This window comes from Triticum urartu, chromosome 2A (genome assembly GCF_056163025.1).
Source record: "Triticum urartu cultivar PI428250 chromosome 2A, HENAU_Tu73, whole genome shotgun sequence".
In the NCBI taxonomy this organism is placed as follows: domain Eukaryota; kingdom Viridiplantae; phylum Streptophyta; class Magnoliopsida; order Poales; family Poaceae; genus Triticum; species Triticum urartu.
This window is the reverse complement of record NC_141874.1, coordinates 111,339,730-111,346,916: the sequence shown is the minus strand read 5'-3', so window position 1 is coordinate 111,346,916 and position 7,187 is coordinate 111,339,730. Positions and strand designations below refer to the sequence as shown.

The window sequence follows — 7,187 nt, the reverse complement described above, 5'->3', positions numbered from 1 at the left end:
CTGGCTCGTTTGTCTTACAGAGCACACGCGTGTCTGCGTCGTTGGATCGCGATCGATCGCTCAGGTGTCGCGCGGTCGTTTTCGTCCCTCGCCCCAGGTGCCACATGGTCGGCTCATTCGTGTTAGGCCGAAGCGGCAGCCTTCGGTCCCCACCAAACCACCTCTCCCCCCAACCCACCCCACTTCTTCCTTCCCCACCACCGCACTCATCCATCTGCAACCGCAACAGGGCAGTCTTCCAGATCCGCCAATTCCCCATTCCTCTCCTTCCTTAGCGACCCCGGCCGATTTCGCGGGTTGCGGAGCGATTCCACGCGAGTGGAGCCTTTTCTGCGGTGATTGTAAGGCGGAGGAGTGGGGGCGCTGGTGATGATTTCGTAGGCGCGGCAACGAATACATGCGGAGGACGGAATGAGGCAAGGGGGCGCGCCGCTTCTGCATGCGCAGCAGTCGAGAGCTCGGCGAACAGGAGGTGGAGGTACGAGTAGGCGATGCGTGAGCTGTGTCGAGGTTCGTGCTGCCGTCAAAGAGCTCGTGCAATCGCCGCAAATTTCCGGTAAGCAACTCGTTCTCGATTCAGCAGTTTTTTCGCAGTAAATCAGCCGGTTTTCACTGCAGGAGGGTGACCGACGGGGATGCGTGTGCGAGATGAGGTGTCGTGTCCGCGCAAGGGACTGGTTATAGGAGCGTTAAATGCGTGAATAATTGGGGTTTGTGGTTCGTGAGATGCACAACGAGGGGCTTGAGAGAGAGAGAGAGAGAGAGTAAACTATTCTAACTGTAGTTTAGAGGGGAGTAGCAGAGGATGTAGATGTAGCAGATGTTGCCCGTTTTCTGTAATGAGATCTGCCAGGCTACCCGTATGAGATTTGCTTGATCCATCTGCTAGTACCGAGGGGGAAGTAATTGCATCCTATGAGTAACATGAGATAGTTTTGAGATATCTTGTCAGACTTTCTGTAGTGATATACGGAGTATATGACATTGATATCCTTGATATAATTACCCGACTAGAATCTGCTATACTTTTCCTTGGGAACTTTTGCCTAATAGTTGTTTTCTTACTTGCCTGCTATTTGTCAGGGGTTTTGCCTAATAGCTGTTTGTCTACATGCTTGTGTATTTTGTCAAGATTTTTATCAATCCATTATTGGCACTGTTTTTGTCAACTGCAATTAGTTTTCTGAATAGGTGTCCATTGATTTCAGTTTTCTCAATAGGGATATCCATTAGTTACACATCATAAAAAACTGGATAAAATCCTTAACTTCCTCCATCATACCTTGTACTGGGCAGTAGATAAAATAGTACATCTTGATTTTTTTAGATCAGAGCACAACTTGCCGGCAACCTCTAACGCATTTGCCCACGGGACACAGCACAACTTGATTTTTTAGGACATTTTCTTTTCAACGAACCAAATATAGGTCCACACAAGTTAAAATAGAGTTCCTCACAATATAGATTCATGTTTTTTTCCAGAATATTTTTCTTCCGCAAGCAAGCTAATGAGTGGCTGTAGAATCTATGGGAATTGCATACAAACCCAGTACGAGTTGCTAAATTTTAATCCTTTTTCTAAACAAAACCTTGAGTTGCCTGTATATACTATGCAATTTGCTTAGATTAGAGCACTACTTGCTTACAATCACTAATGCACATTTCCTAGGGGACACACCACAACTTGATGTTCACACAATATAGGTCCACATTGTGGACGATGAAAAGTGTTCGATCCACAATGCGCGCGACGGGAGGGGGGACGCCGAGGTGGAATTTTTGCAGGCAACATGCTGGGAGGCGGTTGTTGGATGGGGGGACGAGAGGGCTAGGGCGGATAGGAATGGCACTTCTGTTAAGCAAGCAAAAGTAAGAAGTCGTGGACTGTACTCTAGACCGAGAAAGTGTGCAGACAAAAAACATGCTTTCTTCTAGTCAATCTATAATATTTGTGCGCATTGGGTTCTAGCCAAAAAAATGCTTTCTTCTAGAGCCAAGGGGGCAGTGCCATCTGTGCGGCATGACCACCTAGTGGGGTGGAGCTAGATCCGGGAAAGCATTGTCTCGAGTGGTCGAGGAACTAGGCCGCAAATCGTTGTAAGTATCTCGAAATCGACCCCCTAAGCATGTGTTTCTCTACTCACATCTACAATTCTATGTGATAGAGGCGGAATAGGGAGGTTGAAGAGGGGTGTGGGGGTCCCATGTTTATGGGCGAATCGATGATTTTGAGCGCGGCGGTGGTTTGCGACTTGGGGATGTGGGGGGCTGGAATCGGGTATGATTTCAGCAGAAAGTTTTCAAAACTTGCCCAACGCATGACAGTTAGTTGCTAGAGATGCCGGTGTAAGTCGCCCAAAGATCCGGTCCCGAGATGGGGGGCTGGAATCGTCGATGATTCGAGCCGAAAGTATCCAAAACTTGCCCAACTCATGATAGGTAGTTGCTAGAAATGCTAGCGTAAGTTGCCAAAGATCCGCCCCCAATATGTTGGGGCTGGAATCGTTTATGACTTGAGCCGAAAGTGTCCAAAACTTGCCCAACGCATGATAGCTAGTTGCTAGAGATGCCTGCATAAGTTGCCAAAGATCCGCTCCCGAGAGGCGGGCTCTGAAATCGTCTATGATTTGAGCCAAAAGTGTCGAAAACTTGTCCAAGACATGATAGTTAGTTGCTAGAGATGTTGGCATGAGTTGCCCAAAGATCCACTGCCGAGATGCGGGGGCTGGAATCGTCAATGTTTTGAGCCAAAAGTGTCCAAACTTTCCCAACACATGATAGTTAGTTGCTAGAGATGCTGGCGTGAGTTGCCCAAAGATGAGAACATTGGGTTTTATTTTCGCCCAAAATTTGCCCGATGTATGATAGTTGGTTGCTAGAGAGGTTGGCGCGAGTTTCCCAAAGTTTTTTTTAGCAAAAAAAAGATTTTATTTTGCACAAAAGTTGTGTTTTCCAATCGGATAAGTTGTCTACATGTAAATAGTTCTTGCCTAAATCATTTAAGTTTTGTAAATATGGTTTTGTAGACGTTTTTGCCTAAACAGATTGTTTGTTCCGTTTGGAGGGCCTCACTGAATTATAAAGTCAAAGCAACATTTTTTGAGGTTTTGTGCACAAGCCCAAGCAAGAAGGTTCAACATCCACTTCCTGGTAAGCTTCGCACAAAGATATCCAACTTTTTTATTTCAGCAAAAAAATAGTGGAGTTGCTTACTACCAACAGTGATTTTTCTTAAACAAATCCTAGAACTTGGCTGCTCTTTTTTGTTTTCTCAACACAATCCTAGTACCAAAAACAACTTAAGAAAAGCATCAAGGGTTTCTCTGGATGTACAGCAGCCAGTAGTTGGAGAAAGGAAATCAAAACAGTTTTCATGTACAGACAGGACTAGCTTTTTGTCAATACTTGATTTGCTTAAAAACCCGCTATAGTTGCTCACTAATTCCTTTTTACCTTTTTTTTGCAATAGATGTAGTAAAATCAATACTGGCTGCTCATGCCAGAAGAAACAAGGGAAAAACACTAAAAAAATAGTTGCAATCAGGATGAACAAGGTGAGAAAGAAAATAAAACCTGCTCTTTCTTTTCCTCCTCTACACGCCAGGTCATTCTGATTCGATGTGTGGGTTGGTTAGTTAAATATTAAACGAGCAAAATATGGTCCAATTTTGCCTGAATTTTTATATGCAAGTTTTTTCTTAGAAGAAATCCATATAAAGGTGAAACATTTTTATCTGTTTTTGCTTCTTGGGGTTTTGAGCATGGGTGGCCTATAAATCAATCTCTTTTTTCACATGCATACACACCAGCCCTAGGAGACACCTGTCCAAAATCCAATGCACAAGCTAAAACCAGAACTTCAAGAGGGTTATGTTTGTTTTTATTCACACAACTAAAAAAACATGAGTTGCCCGTAAACCATTCCCTACTTGCCCAAACATTATAGAAACTTGCCTAGATATGTGAATAGCTAGAAACACAACCAACACAGCAGCTACAGTTAGAGCAAATCCCCAGATAGATACATTGCCCAAAATCCAGTAGTGAAATTCACAACGAAACACAGCAGCTACTACTACAATTGCGAAACATGTAGTTCAACAAGACATTTGCCCCAAAATTCACTAGTAAAAGCCAAACCTTGTAACTTTGAAGACCTCTTTTTTCCTTAATTTATTTTTCTACCACACAAGAAACATGAGTTGCCTGCATTTTTTTCCCTGATTGCCTACACATATACTCAACTTGCCCAAAAGCTTTGACAAGTTTGAAGATCAACCAAAAAACAACAGCCTCGCGCAACCTACAACACTCTGCAGATACTTGCAAAAAATTCAAGCATAAACTAGAATAGTAATTTCAAGAGAGGGGTTTCCATGTGTTTTCAGCACGAGTTGCCTGGAAATCATTCTAGACTTGCATGCACATCATACCAACCTGCCCAAAAAACACACATTATTTTGCATGCTGTCTCGGTAGTTCTTTTTTGCAGTTTCGCAAACATTAACTGCCATGTTGTTGTATATTCCTTCATTAATAAATCCTTCGTTCCACAGGCATTTGTAAAAGAGAAGCATCTGAGAGGGCACAACAAGATGGAAGCTCACCTCTCAGGTCCATGGCCCACCAAAACGGGGGCAACAGTTGTGGCAATGGAGGAGAGGAACAGATGGAGAAGGGGAGGTCAAGGGGGGAGGTTTGGGGGTTACGACTAGGAAAGGGAAGGACGATTTGGTGCGTCAGCGTGAGCCAAGGCAGGCTAATGTCATAGGGGGAGCAGTAGTTAATATTGTGACAGACTCGCCCCTGGGGCCATGTGCAGTAGTTAATGTCATAGGGGGCCATTTCTTTCCTTTTTGGGTTTGCCAGCTGGATCCGGAAAGAGGTCCACTACTAATTCTAGGGTGTGTGCTGTGGACCGCTAGCCAGCCAACGGTTGCTGGCTAGCCGCGTCCAATTTTTAAAGGGCGTCTTCTCTCTGTGAGAAGGCCCCACCAAATCTGAATTTAAAACATTTTGCTTTTGAATGAATGGTGTTTTCTCTTTGTGAGGAGGCCCCAAAATCCTGATTTTCAAATTTTCGTTTTGTTGTCAATGAATTTTCCTAAATGTTCGTCTGTTTTTGTACGTGTTGCTGGTAAGTTCTACATGAATGAGCGGCCAGTTCAGCGCATCTTCAACTCATGTTGCGTCTTCAGCCTAAGCTGCTAGAGACGGAGTCTTCCTTGATCTATTTCACTCCCGCCGAACATGCTAATCGCTTTCTGCTAGTGGATGAAGAGAAGTGTAAAGGACTAGCTCGTGGTAATCTAGTCTGCTATCTCGCTTTGTGAAGCATGCTATCTGTGGATTTCCATAGAGATCACCCTGGCGTATTACCAAAGACTATTTATGTCAAACCGCATGTGTTCTGTTAAAGAAAAGAGGGCCTATGAACTTTGTAAATGAGTTTTCAGCGTACAAATAAAGATGACTACATAAATCGTTGCGGGCAAGCACGGTTGAACGCAGCAGATACTACTCGGTGCGATGGACTCATTTCAGCATGTTCCACATGTAAGCACCAGCTCGATGAACAGCCCGACAGATAAAAAGGCTTGGTCGACAATAAGGATGCGAACCACAAGCCTCCGTGGCACTGTGCCTACTGTCCAAGCTGAAATAATGTCATACCACTTCCAGCTTCTAAAATTCAAGCTCATTTGGTGCAAGTCTCTCCTATGCACTGACCTCATCTGGTATCAGATTCTTACTCTTGCGTTTGAACTTGGGAACGAAACCCCGTCGCTGCGTGTTCCAGGCAAATCGGGGCCGCGCTCGCAGGCAGCAAACATTTCCACGCGCAGGCCATCGCACGATTGCGCGAAGGGCACAGCTTGGGCCACTGGCGTCACTCCTTTTGGGCTGACCAACTTGAAATGCATAGACCGACCTAACCATAAAATGCATATGTGGGCTTTCATTGTCCTCAACAAAAAAAAAGAATGGTAGGGAGAGATGGTTTTCGTTTAGTCCCACCTCGCCTGGGCAAAGGAGAGAGGGCCATGGGCTGGGCTACATAAGAGCGCGCGGCGCGAGCGATGAAAGGCACGCAGCTGCGTGGTGAGCACAAAGCGAACTATTCTTTCGCCTTTTACTAAAGAATACCGTGTGCACGCCACACTCAGCAGCATACCCTAATTTTTAGAGGGTGTCTTCTCCATATGAGGAGGCCCCACCAAATCTGAATTAAATTTTTGATGAATTTAGTACTGTAGAATATCATCATATTCAACAAGTTTTTGCTGGGCTTCTTTACGAGATAAAAACTTTGGCATTTTGAAGTTCCATTCGTTCTGATGAGATTGCCTTAAAACTCCAGTTCATCAGGGGAATAAAAGACCAAAAAATGAAAGAATTTGTATTGATCTGTACTTGTGTCCACAACTCCACATTGAGTCCTTTGCAAGTTCGTCTGTTCGGGAGCAATTTCAGTGTGTACGTCTCTAGGACAGTTATGTAGATTTTGTAGTTTTTGATTGAGTTATTCAGTTCTAGGGTATGCTGAAATTAGAACAGGGTAGGCTTGCAGCGTCTGTTAATATCTCGTGTGGAAACCGTGGTCTCTTGTAAATTTAGTCATTTATATACTTAAGTTGAGTTCCATAGTTTGCTTGTTCAATTGGGTTGCCATGCGGTTTTCTGTAGTAGACACTGGTCATTCTGAGCGCACCTGAATCAATTCTCTTCTGGCATTTCTACTTTATGTAGAGGGGTCAGCCTGTGAAGTGGTAGATTAGTCCCTTAGGCCTGAGTTGGTTGTAGTATGCATCTGGATTTTTTTAAATTTTGATTCAAGGAGTTTAAGAATATGAGACAGTTCTTGCAAGTCAATTGTTTCTTGCATATTAGTGTGTTTGGAGAAGATGCTGAGTAGTGCAGTGGTTACTTTAGTTAAGCTAACTCTTAGTCTAGTGGTAAATATGTTCTACTCTCTCTGTAGGGAGTACTTCGTTCACTTTGTTACTTGTACAAGAGCATGTATACGAATTAGGTTACAACATTGACTTCTGTATATTCTATTAGGCATTTTCTTTACTTGGTTCCGTGTGTTATTGTATTTAAATTGTGAATATCACTTGCACACAATGTAAGGTGTGATTTAGAGTTAGATTCTCACTGAACAAAGGTTTTATATGCCAAACAAG

The 7,187-nt window shown here is 43.9% G+C and overlaps 1 non-coding gene across 1 annotated transcript; it reads left to right on the top strand.

The window, feature by feature from the left end:
* The first annotated feature begins 6,093 nt into the window (after window positions 1-6,093).
* Window positions 6,094-6,213, top strand: LOC125542002 (U5 spliceosomal RNA). The gene has a single exon (XR_007297787.1). It is a non-coding gene; the product is annotated as a U5 spliceosomal RNA (small nuclear RNA).
* The last annotated feature ends 974 nt before the right edge of the window (window positions 6,214-7,187 follow it).